Source organism: Gigantopelta aegis, chromosome 8 (genome assembly GCF_016097555.1).
Source record: "Gigantopelta aegis isolate Gae_Host chromosome 8, Gae_host_genome, whole genome shotgun sequence".
NCBI classification, from domain to species: Eukaryota; Metazoa; Mollusca; class Gastropoda; order Neomphalida; family Peltospiridae; genus Gigantopelta; species Gigantopelta aegis.
Genome location: NC_054706.1, coordinates 39391228 through 39404619, shown reverse-complemented (window position 1 = coordinate 39404619; position 13392 = coordinate 39391228).

The window sequence follows — 13392 nt, the reverse complement described above, 5'->3', positions numbered from 1 at the left end:
CCTCTGACAGTACCCAGTTCAACCCTGTTGCTCTTCTTCCACTACCCTCTAATAGTACCCAGTTCAACCCTGTTGCTCTTCTTCCACTACCCTCTAATAGTACCCAGTTCAACCCTGTTGCTCTTCTTCCACTACCCTCTAATAGTACCCAGTTCAACCCTGTTGCTCTTCTTCTACTGCCCTCAAATAGTATCCAGTTCAACCCTGTTGCTCGTCTTCCACTACCCTCTAATAGTACCCAGTTCAACCCTGTTGCTCTTCTTCTAATACCCTCTAACGGTACCCAGTTCAACCCTGTTCCCCCTCTTCCAATACCCTCTAATAGTACCCAGTTTAACCCTGTTCCTCCTCTTCCAATACCCTCTAACAGTACCCAGTTCAACCCTGTTGCTTTTCTTCCCCTACCCTCTAACAGTACCCAGTTCAACCCTGTTGCTTTTCTTCCACTACCCTCTAACAGTACCCAGTTCAACCCCGCTGCTCTTCTTCCACTACCCTCTAACAGTACCCAGTTCAACCCTGTTCCTCCTCTTCCACTACCCTCTTGTAGTACCCAGTTCAACCATGTTGCTATTTTCCCACTACCCTCTAACTGTACCCAGTTCAACCCTGTTCCTCCTCTTCCAATACACTCTAATAATACCTAGTTCAACCCTGTTCCTCCTCTTCCAGTACCCTCTAACAGTACCCAGTTCAACCCTGTTGCTTTTCTTCCACTACCCTCTAACAGTACCAAGTTCAACCATGTTCCTGCTCTTCCACTACCCTCTTACAGTACCCAGTTCAACCCTGTTGCTCTTCTTCCACTACCCTCTAACAGTACCCAGTTCAACCCTGATCCTGGTCTTCTTCCACTACCCTCTAATAGTACCCAGTTCAACCCTGTTGGACTTCTTCCACTACCCTCTAACAGTACCCAGTTCAACCTTGTTGCTCTTCTTCCATTACCCTCTAACAGTACCCAGTTCAACCCTGTTCCTGGTCTTCTTCCACTACCCTCTAATAGTACCCAGTTCAACCTTGTTGCTCTTCTTCCACTACCCTCTAACAGTACCCAGTTCAACCCTGTTGCTCTTCTTCTACTACCCTCTAATAGTACCCAGTGCAACCCTGTTGCTCTTCTTCTACTACCCTCTAATAGTACAAAGTTCAACCCTGTTGCTCTTCTTCCACTACCCTCTAATAGTACCCAGTTCAGCCATGTTGCTCTTCTTCCACTACCCTCTAACAGCCTCCAGTTCAACCCTGTTCCTCCTCTTCCAATACCCTCTAACAGTACCCAGTTCAACCCTGTTCCTCCTCTTCCAATACCCTCTAACAGTAAATAGTTCAACCCTGTTGCTCTTCTTCCACTACCCTCTAACGGTACCCAGTTCAACCCTGGTCCTCCTCTTCCACTACCCTCTAACAGTACCCAGTTCAACCCCTTTGCTCTTCTTCCACTACTCTTTAACAATACCAAGTTCAACCCCTTTGCATCTTTTCCACTACTCTCTAACAGTACCCAGTTCAACCCCTTTGCTCTTCTTCTACTACTCTTTAACAGTACCCAGTTCAACCCCGTTACTCTTCTTCCACTACCCTCTAATAGTACCCAGTTCAACCATGTTGCTCTTCTTCCACTACCCTCTAACAGTACCCAGTTCAACCCTGTTCCTCCTCTTCCACTACCCTCTTGTAGTACCCAGTTCAACCATGTTACTGCTCTTCCCCTACCCTTTTACAGTAACCTGTTCAACGCTGTTCCTCCTCTTCCAATACCCTCTAATAATACCCAGTTCAACCCTGTTGCTCTTGTTCCACTACCCTCTAACAGTACCCAGTTCAACCCTGTTGCTCTTCTTCCACTACCCTCTAATAGTACCCAGTTCAACCCTGTTGCTCTTCTTCCACTACCCTCTAATAGTACCCAGTTCAACGCTGTTGCTCTTCTTCCACTACCGTCTAATAGTACCCAGTTCATCCCTGTTGCTCTTCTTCCACTACCCTCTAACAGTACCCAGTTCAACCCTGTTGCTCTTCTTCCACTACCCTCTAACGGTACCCAGTTCAATCCTGTTGCTCTTGTTCCACTACCCTCTAACGGTACCCAATTCAACAATGTTCCTGCTCTTCCACTACCCTCTTACAGTACCCAGTTCAACCCTGTTGCTCTTCTTCCACTACCCTCTAACAGTACCCAGTTCAACCCTGTTCCTGGTCTTCTTCCACTACCCTCTAATAGTACCCAGTTCAACCCTGTTGGACTTCTTCCACTACCCTCTAACAGTACCCAGTTCAACCTTGTTGCTCTTCTTCCACTACCCTCTAACAGTACCCAGTTCAACCTTGTTGCTCTTCTTCCACTACCCTCTAACAGTACCCAGTTCAACCCTGTTCCTGGTCTTCTTCCACTACCCTCTAATAGTACCCAGTTCAACCCTGTTGGACTTCTTCCACTACCCTCTAACAGTACCCAGTTCAACCTTGTTGCTCTTCTTCCACTACCCTCTAACGGTACCCAATTCAACCATGTTCCTGCTCTTCCACTACCCTCTTACAGTACCCAGTTCAACCCTGTTGCTCTTCTTCCACTACCCTCTAACAGTACCCAGTTCAACCCTTTCCTGGTCTTCTTCCACTACCCTCTAATAGTACCCAGTTCAACCCTGTTGGACTTCTTCGACTACCCTCTAACAGTACCCAGTTCAACTTTGTTGCTCTTCTTCCACTACCCTCTAACAGTACCCAGTTCAACCCTATTCCTGGTCTTCTTCCACTACCCTCTAATAGTACCCAGTTCAACCCTGTTGGACTTCTTCCACTACCCTCTAACAGTACCCAGTTCAACCTAGTTGTTCTTCTTCCACTACCCTCTAACAGTACCCAGTTCAACCCTGTTGCTCTTCTTCTACTACCCTCTAATAGTACCAAGTTCAACCCTGTTGCTCTTCTTCCACTACCCTCTAATAGTACCCAGTTCAAACCTGTTGGACTTCTTCGACTACCCTCTAACAGTACCCAGTTCAACCTTGTTGCTCTTCTTCCACTACCCTCTAACAGTACCCAGTTCAACCCTGTTGCTCTTCTTCCACTACCCTCTAATAGTACCCAGTTCAGCCATGTTGCTCTTCTTCCACTACCCTCTAATAGTACCCAGTTCAGCCATGTTGCTCTTCTTCCACTACCCTCTAACGGTACCCAGTTCAACCCTGTTGCTCTTCTTCCACTACCCTCTAATAGTACCCAGTTCAACCCTGGTCCTCCTCTTCCACTACCCTCTAACAGTACCCAGTTCAACCCCTTTGCTCTTCTTCCACTACTCTTTAACAGTACCAAGTTCATCCCCTTTGCTCTTCTTCCACTAGTCTCTAACAGTACCCAGTTCAACCCCTTTGCTCTTCTTCCACTACTCTTTAACAGTACCCAGTTCAACCCCGTTACTCTTCTTCCACTACCCTCTAATAGTACCCAGTTCAACCATGTTGCTCTTCTTTCACTACCCTCTAACAGTACCCAGTTCAACCCTGTTGCTCTTCTTCTAGTACCCTCTAATAGTATCCAGTTCAACCCTGTTGCTCTTCTTCTACTACCCTCTAATAGTACCCAGTTCAACCCTGTTTCTCTTCTTCCACTACCCTCTAACAGCACCCAGTTCAACCCTGTTCCTCCTCTTCCAATACCCTCTAATAGTACCCAGTTCAATCCTGTTCCTCCTCTTCCAATACCCTCTAACAGTACCCAGTTCAACCCTATTGCTTTTCTTCCACTACCCTCTAACAGTACACAGTTCAACCCTGTTGCTCTTCTTCTACTACCCTCTAATAGTACCCAGTTCAACCCTGTTCCTGGTCTTCTTCCACTACCCTCTAATAGTACCCAGTTCAACCCTGTTGGACTTCTTCCACTACCCTCTAATAGTACCCAGTTCAACCCTATTGCTTTTCTTCCACTACCCTCTAACAGTACACAGGTCAACCCCGTTACTCTTCTTCCACTACCCTCTAACGGTACCCAGTTCAACCCTGTTCCTCCTCTTCCACTACCCTCTAACAGTACCCAGTTCAACCCCTTTGCTCTTCTTCCACTACTCTCTAACAGTACCCAGTTCAACCCCTTTGCTCTTCTTCGACTACTCTTTAACAGTACCCAGTTCAACCCCGTTACTCTTCTTCCACTACCCTCTAATAGTACCCAGTTCAACCATGTTGCTCTTCTTCCACTACCCTCTAACAGTACCCAGTTCAACCCTGTTGCTCTTCTTCCACTACACTCTAACAGTACCCAGTTCAACCCTGTTGTTCTTCTTCCACTACCCTCTAACAGTACCCAGTTCAACCATGTTACTGCTCTTCCACTACCCTCTGATAGTACCCAGTTCAACCCTGTTGCTCTTCTTCCACTACCCTCTATTAGTAACAAGTTCAACCCTGTTGCTCTTCTTCCACTACCCTCTAACAGTACCCAGTTCAACCATGTTACTGCTCTTCCACTACCCTCTAACAGTACCCAGTTCAACCCCGTTGCTCTTCTTCCACTACCCTCTAATAGTACCCAGTTCAACCCTGTTGCTCTTCTTCCACTACCCTCTAATAGTACCCAGTTCAACCCCGTTGCTCTTCTTCCACTACCCTCTAATAGTACCCAGTTCAACCCCGTTGCTCTTCTTCTACTACCCTCTAATAGTACCCAGTTCAACGCCGTTGCTCTTCTTCTACTACCCTCTAATAGTACCCAATTCAACCCTGTTGCTATTTTCCACTACCCTCTAATAGTACCCTGTTCAACCCTGTTGCTCTTCTTCCACTACCCTCTAACGGTACCCAATTCAACCATGTTCCTGCTCTTCCACTACCCTCTTACAGTACCCAGTTCAACCCTGTTGGACTTCTTCCACTACCCTCTAACAGTACCCAGTTCAACGCTGTTCCTGGTCTTCTTCCACTACCCTCTAACAGTACCCAGTTCATCCCTGTTGCTCTTCGTTCACTACCCTCTAATAGTACCCAGTTCAGCCATGTTGCTCTTCTTGTACTACCCTCTAATAGTACCCAGTTCAACCCCGTTGCTCTTCTTCCACTACCCTCTAACAGTACCCAGTTCAACCTTGTTGCTCTTCTTCCACTACCCTCTAATAGTACCCAGTTCAACCCTGTTCCTGGTCTTCTTCCACTAACCTCTAATAGTACCCAGTTCAACCCTGTTGCTCTTCTTCCACTACCCTCTAATAGTACCCAGTTCAACCCTGTTGCTCTTCTTCTACTACCCTCAAATAGTACCCAGTTCAACCCTGTTCCTGGTCTTCTTCCACTACCCTCTAATAGTACCCAGTTCAGCCATGTTGCTCTTCTTCTACTACCCTCTAACAGTACCAAGTTCAACCCTGTTGCTCTTCTTCCACTACCCTCTAACAGTACCCAGTTCAGCCATGTTGCTCTTCTTCTACTACCCTCTAACAGTACCAAGTTCAACCCTGTTGCTCTTCTTCCACTACCCTCTAACAGTACCCAGTTCAGCCATGTTGCTCTTCTTCCACTACCCTCTAACAGTACCAAGTTCAACCCTGTTGCTCTTCTTCCACTACCCTCTAACAGTACCCAGTTCAACGCTGTTGCTCTTCTTCTACTACCCTGTAATAGTACCCAGTTCAGCCATGTTGCTCTTCTTCTACTACCCTCTAATAATACCCAGTTCAACGCTGTTGCTCTTCTTCCACTACCGTCTAATAGTACCCAGTTCAACCCTGTTGCTCTTCTTCTACTACCCTCTAATAGTACCCAGTTCATCCATGTTGCTCTTCTTCCACTACCCTCTAATAGTACCAAGTTCAGCCATGTTGCTCTTCTTCCACTACCCTCTAATAGTACCCAGTTCAACCCTGTTGCACTTCTTCTACTACCCTGTAATAGTACCCAGTTCAACCCCGTTGCTCTTCTTCCACTAACCTCTAACAGTACCCAGTTCAACCCCTTTGCTCTTCTTCCACTACCCTCTAACAGCACCCAGTTCAATCCTGTTCCTCCTCTTCCAATACCCTCTAATAGTACCCAGTTCAACCTTGTTCGTCCTCTTCCAATACCCTCTAACAGTACCCAGTTCAACCCTGTTGCTTTTCTTCCACTACCCTCTAACAGTACACAGTTCAACCCTGTTGCTTTTCTTCCACTACCCTCTAATAGTACCCAGTTCATCCCTGTTCCCCCTCTTCCAATACCCTCTAATAGTACCCAGTTCAACCCTGTTCGTCCTCTTCCAATACCCTCTAGCAGTACCCAGTTCAACCCTGTTGCTCTTCTTCCACTACCCTCTAACAGTACCCAGTTCAACCCTGTTGCTCTTCTTCCACTACCCTCTAACAGTACCCAGTTCAACCCTGTTGCTCTTCTTCCACTACCCTCTAATAGTACCCAGTTCAACTCCGCTGCTCTTCTTCCACTACCCTCTAACAGCACCCAGTTCAACCCCGCTGCTCTTCTTCCACTACCCTCTAACAGTACCCAGTTCAACCCTGTTGCTCTTCTTCCACTACCCTCTAACAGTACCCAGTTCAACCCTGTTGCTCTTCTTCCACTACCCTCTAACAGTACCCAGTTCAACCCCGCTGCTCTTCTTCCACTACCCTCTAACAGTACCCAGTTCAACCCCGCTGCTCTTCTTCCACTACCCTCTAATAGTACCCAGTTCATCCCTGTTGCTCTTCTTCCACTACCCTCTAACAGTACCCAGTTCAACCCCGCTGCTCTTCTTCCACTACCCTCTAATAGTACCCAGTTCAGCCATGTTGCTCTTCTTCCACTACCCTCTAACGGTACCCAGTTCAACCCTGTTGCTCTTCTTCCACTACCCTCTAATAGTACCCAGTTCAACCCTGGTCCTCCTCTTCCACTACCCTCTAACAGTACCCAGTTCAACCCTGTTGCTCTTCTTCCACTACCCTCTAACAGTACCCAGTTCAACCCCTGTTGCTCTTCTTCCACTACCCTCTAACAGTACCCAGTTCAACCCTGTTGCTCTTCTTCCACTACCCTCTAACAGTACCCAGTTCAACCCTGTTACTCTTCTTCCACTACCCTCTAATAGTACCCAGTTCAACCCTGTTGCTCTTCTTTCACTACCCTCTAACAGTACCCAGTTCAACCCTGTTGCTCTTCTTCCACTACCCTCTAATAGTACCCAGTTCAACCCTGTTGCTCTTCTTCCACTACCCTCTAATAGTACCCAGTTCAACCCTGTTGCTCTTCTTCCACTACCCTCTAACAGTACCCAGTTCAACCCTGTTCCTCCTCTTATACCCTCTAATAGTACCCAGTTCAACCCTGTTGCTCTTCTTCCACTACCCTCTAACAGTACCCAGTTCAACCCTGTTGCTCTTCTTCCACTACCCTCTAACAGTACCCAGTTCAACCCTGTTGCTCTTCTTCCACTACCCTCTAATAGTACCCAGTTCAACCCTGTTCCTGGTCTTCTTCCACTACCCTCTAATAGTACCCAGTTCAACCCTGTTGCTTTTCTTCCACTACCCTCTAACAGTACCCAGTTCAACCCCGTTGCTCTTCTTCCACTACCCTCTAACAGTACCCAGTTCAACCCTGTTCTCTCTCTTCCACTACCCTCTAACAGTACCCAGTTCAACCCTGTTGCTCTTCTTCCACTACCCTCTAACAGTACCCAGTTCAACCCTTTGCTCTTCTTCCACTACCCTCTAACAGTACCCAGTTCAACCCCGTTACTCTTCTTCCACTACCCTCTAATAGTACCCAGTTCAACCCTGTTGCTCTTCTTCCACTACCCTCTAACAGTACCCAGTTCAACCCTGTTGCTCTTCTTCCACTACACTCTAACAGTACCCAGTTCAACCCTGTTGCTCTTCTTCCACTACCCTCTAACAGTACCCAGTTCAACCATGTTGCTCTTCTTCCACTACCCTCTAATAGTACCCAGTTCAACCCTGTTGCTCTTCTTCCACTACCCTCTATTAGTACCCAGTTCAACCCTGTTGCTCTTCTTCCACTACCCTCTAACAGTACCCAGTTCAACCATGTTGCTCTTCTTCCACTACCCTCTAACAGTACCCAGTTCAACCCCGTTGCTCTTCTTCCACTACCCTCTAATAGTACCCAGTTCAACCCTGTTGCTCTTCTTCCACTACCCTCTAATAGTACCCAGTTCAACCCCGTTGCTCTTCTTCCACTACCCTCTAATAGTACCGAGTTCAACCCCGTTGCTCTTCTTCTACTACCCTCTAATAGTACCCAGTTCAACGCCGTTGCTCTTCTTCTACTACCCACTAATAGTACCCAATTCAACCCTGTTGCTCTTTTCCACTACCCTCTAATAGTACCCTGTTCAACCCTGTTGCTCTTCTTCCACTACCCTCTAACGGTACCCAATTCAACCATGTTCCTGCTCTTCCACTACCCTCTTACAGTACCCAGTTCAACCCTGTTGGACTTCTTCCACTACCCTCTAACAGTACCCAGTTCAACCTTGTTGCTCTTCTTCCACTACCCTCTAACAGTACCCAGTTCAACCTTGTTGCTCTTCTTCCACTACCCTCTAACAGTACCCAGTTCAACGCTGTTCCTGGTCTTCTTCCACTACCCTCTAACAGTACCCAGTTCATCCCTGTTGCTCTTCGTTCACTACCCTCTAATAGTACCCAGTTCAGCCATGTTGCTCTTCTTGTACTACCCTCTAATAGTACCCAGTTCAACCCCGTTGCTCTTCTTCCACTACCTTCTAACAGTACCCAGTTCAACCTTGTTGCTCTTCTTCCACTACCCTCTAATAGTACCCAGTTCAACCCTGTTCCTGGTCTTCTTCCACTAACCTCTAATAGTACCCAGTTCAACCCTGTTGCTCTTCTTCCACTACCCTCTAATAGTACCCAGTTCAACCCTGTTGCTCTTCTTCTACTACCCTCAAATAGTACCCAGTTCAACCCTGTTCCTGGTCTTCTTCCACTACCCTCTAATAGTACCCAGTTCAGCCATGTTGCTCTTCTTCTACTACCCTCTAACAGTACCAAGTTCAACCCTGTTGCTCTTCTTCCACTACCCTCTAACAGTACCCAGTTCAGCCATGTTGCTCTTCTTCTACTACCCTCTAACAGTACCAAGTTCAACCCTGTTGCTCTTCTTCCACTACCCTCTAACAGTACCCAGTTCAGCCATGTTGCTCTTCTTCCACTACCCTCTAACAGTACCAAGTTCAACCCTGTTGCTCTTCTTCCACTACCCTCTAACAGTACCCAGTTCAACGCTGTTGCTCTTCTTCTACTACCCTCTAATAGTACCCAGTTCAGCCATGTTGCTCTTCTTCTACTACCCTCTAATAATACCCAGTTCAACGCTGTTGCTCTTCTTCCACTACCGTCTAATAGTACCCAGTTCAACCCTGTTGCTCTTCTTCTACTACCCTCTAATAGTACCCAGTTCATCCATGTTGCTCTTCTTCCACTACCCTCTAATAGTACCAAGTTCAGCCATGTTGCTCTTCTTCCACTACCCTCTAATAATACCCAGTTCAACCCTGTTGCACTTCTTCTACTACCCTCTAATAGTACCCAGTTCAACCCCGTTGCTCTTCTTCCACTAACCTCTAACAGTACCCAGTTCAACCCCTTTGCTCTTCTTCCACTACCCTCTAACAGCACCCAGTTCAATCCTGTTCCTCCTCTTCCACTACCCTCTAATAGTACCCAGTTCAACCTGTTCGTCCTCTTCCAATACCCTCTAACAGTACCCAGTTCAACCCTGTTGCTTTTCTTCCACTACCCTCTAACAGTACACAGTTCAACCCTGTTGCTTTTCTTCCACTACCCTCTAATAGTACCCAGTTCATCCCTGTTCCTCCTCTTCCACTACCCTCTAATAGTACCCAGTTCAACCCTGTTCTCCTCTTCCAATACCCTCTAGCAGTACCCAGTTCAACCCTGTGCTCTTCTTCCACTACCCTCTAACAGTACCCAGTTCAACCCTGTTGCTCTTCTTCCACTACCCTCTAACAGTACCCAGTTCAACCCTGTTGCTCTTCTTCCACTACCCTCTAATAGTACCCAGTTCAACTCCGCTGCTCTTCTTCCACTACCCTCTAACAGTACCCAGTTCAACCCCGCTGCTCTTCTTCCACTACCCTCTAACAGTACCCAGTTCAACCCCGCTGCTCTTCTTCCACTACCCTCTAATAGTACCCAGTTCAACCCCGCTGCTCTTCTTCCACTACCCTCTAATAGTACCCAGTTCATCCCTGTTGCTCTTCTTCCACTACCCTCTAACAGTACCCAGTTCAACCCCGCTGCTCTTCTTCCACTACCCTCTAACAGTACCCAGTTCAACCCCGCTGCTCTTCTTCCACTACCCTCTAACAGTACCCAGTTCGACCCTGTTCCTCCTCTTCCACTACCCTCTTATAGTACCCAGTTCAACCATGTTACTGCTCTTCCCCCACCCTCTTACAGTACCCAGTTCAACCCTGTTCCTCCTCTTCCACTACCCTCTAATAGTACCCAGTTCAACCCTGTTGCTCTTCTTCCACTACCCTTTAACGGTACCCAATTCAACCATGTTCCTGCTCTTCCACTACCCTCTTACAGTACCCTGTTCAACCCTGTTGCTCTTCTTCCACTACCCTCTAACGGTACCCAATTCAACCTTGTTGCTCTTCTTCCACTACCCTCTAACAGTACCCAGTTCAACCTTGTTGCTCTTCTTCCACTACCCTCTAACAGTACCCAGTTCAACCCTGTTCCTGGTCTTCTTCCACTACCCTCTAATAGTACCCAGTTCAACCCTGTTGCTCTTCTTCCACTACCCTCTAATAGTACCCAGTTCAACCCTGTTGCTCTTCTTCTACTACCCTCAAATAGTACCCAGTTCAACCCTGTTCCTGGTCTTCTTCCACTACCCTCTAATAGTACCCAGTTCAGCCATGTTGCTCTTCTTCTACTACCCTCTAATAATACCCAGTTCAACCCTGTTCCTCCTCTTCCACTACCCTCTAATAGTACCCAGTTCAACCCTGTTGCTCTTCTTCCACTACCCTTTAGTACCAACCAGTTCAACCCCTGTTGCTCTCTTCCACTACCCTCTTAGTAGTTCAGCCATGTTGTACCCAGTTCAACCCTGTTGCTCTTCTTCAACCAAATGTACCCAGTTCAACCCTGTTCCTGCTCTTCCACTACCCTCTAACAGTACCCAGTTCAACCCTGTTGCTCTTCTTCCACTACCCTCTAATAGTACCCAGTTCAACCCTGTTGCTCTTCTTCCACTACCCTCTAACAGTACCCAGTTCAACCTTGTTGCTCTTCTTCTACTACCCTCTAATAGTACCCAGTTCAACCCTGTTGCTCTTCTTCTACTACCCTCTAATAGTACCCAGTTCATCCCTGTTCCTGGTCTTCTTCCACTACCCTCTAATAGTACCCAGTTCAACCCTGTTGCTCTTCTTCTACTACCCTCTAATAGTACCCAGTTCAACCCCGTTGCTCTTATTCCAGTACCCTCTAATAGTACCCAATTCAACCCCGTTGCTCTTCTTCCACTACCCTCTAACAGTACCCAGTTCAACCCCGCTGCTCTTCTTCCACTACCCTCTAACAGTACCCAGTTCGACCCTGTTCCTCCTCTTCCACTACCCTCTTATAGTACCCAGTTCAACCATGTTACTGCTCATCCCCTACCCTCTTACAGTACCCAGTTCAACCCTGTTCCTCCTCTTCCACTACCCTCTAATAGTACCCAGTTCAACCCTGTTGCTCTTCTTCCACTACCCTTTAACGGTACCCAATTCAACCATGTTCCTGCTCTTCCACTACCCTCTTACAGTACCCTGTTCAACCCTGTTGCTCTTCTTCCACTACCCTCTAATAGTACCCAGTTCAGCCATGTTGCTCTTCTTCTACTACCCTCTAATAATACCCAGTTCAACGCTGTTGCTCTTCTTCCACTACCGTCTAATAGTACCCAGTTCAACCCTGTTGCTCTTCTTCTACTACCCTCTAATAGTACCCAGTTCAACCCTGTTGCTCTTCTTCTATTACCCTCTAATAGTACCCAGTTCAACCCTGTTCCTGGTCTTCTTCCACTACCCTCTAATAGTACCCAGTTCAACCCTGTTGCTCTTCTTCTACTACCCTCTAATAGTACCCAGTTCAGCAATGTTGCTCTTCTTCCACTACCCTCTAATAGTACCAAGTTCAGCCCTAGCCCTGATGGAACATAGATTTGAGGATCACTAACCCTAACCCTGATGTAAAATAGAACCGAGGAACCCTAACCCTGAGAGAACATACAGCTGAGGAACCCTAACCCTAAGCGTGAGGGAACAAAGAGCTGAGGAACAGTAACCCTAACCTTGAAGGAACATAGAGCTGAGGGAATATAGAGCTGACCCCATTATGAGCAGACGCCGAGAAAACCAGGTGAATGCATAGAAATAGATTCGATACAACGTATGGCTGGGTGGATTCTTCAGAGAAGAAAGGAAATACGTATTTGTTAATCGAGACCCTTCCACATTTTAAACCTCGGCTATTTTGGTGGTTAGTTTGTGTCTAACAATGATATTTCAACTATTCGTCTTGATAGTGAGACATGAAAGCCAATGTTCCCAGATACTGCTACCAAATTAAGGTTGCATTGTACCAAAACAGAAAGTTCCTGGTCAAAGTTCGATATTTACGGAGCAAAAGCAGCTGCGGCTCAATATGTGACATTAATTATTTATGCAAATACAATTATCCATTGCCAGAAAATACATACACTTTTATTTAGAATACAGCTGTTATGCAGTACACGCCTAAAAACCCATTCATCAAATCTCTTAAATGGTTACAGGTATGCGACCCTCTATTTTCTTGCATATAGGTTAAATGTGAGGTGCCACGCTTTTTCTGTTCGTGTACTGCCTGGGGTTTTATATACTTCTTTTTCGGTTGTAATAGTAAACTTTCACATTATTGACAATAGGAATTAATTTGGTACAATGGAGCCTAAAAACGATAAATCTTTTATGTGGGTTTTTTTTCACAAACACAATATATCAGGGTTTAAACCGATCTAGAACATATAATAGGGAAACACGCAGACTAGCCGTTGACAGGGTTTGAACCTCTGACTGCAGACTGAAAGTCGAGCATTCTATCACGTGCGACACGCATTGTGATTGACATAGAGAATAATACATGAGTGGCCGTTAGATACCATTTATCTCATAACGAGTTTTTTTTAATGTATCTAACGAGCGAAAGCGAGTTTGATACGTTTTTAAACAACGAGTTGTGAGATAAATGGTATTTAACGGACACCAATGTATTATTCTATTTCTTACATATCCTCAAAAACCAGGTTTTAAGCAAATTTTAACATCTTTTTTGACTAAAAGTTATTTAAAGCCGTTGCACTTGTAACTAAC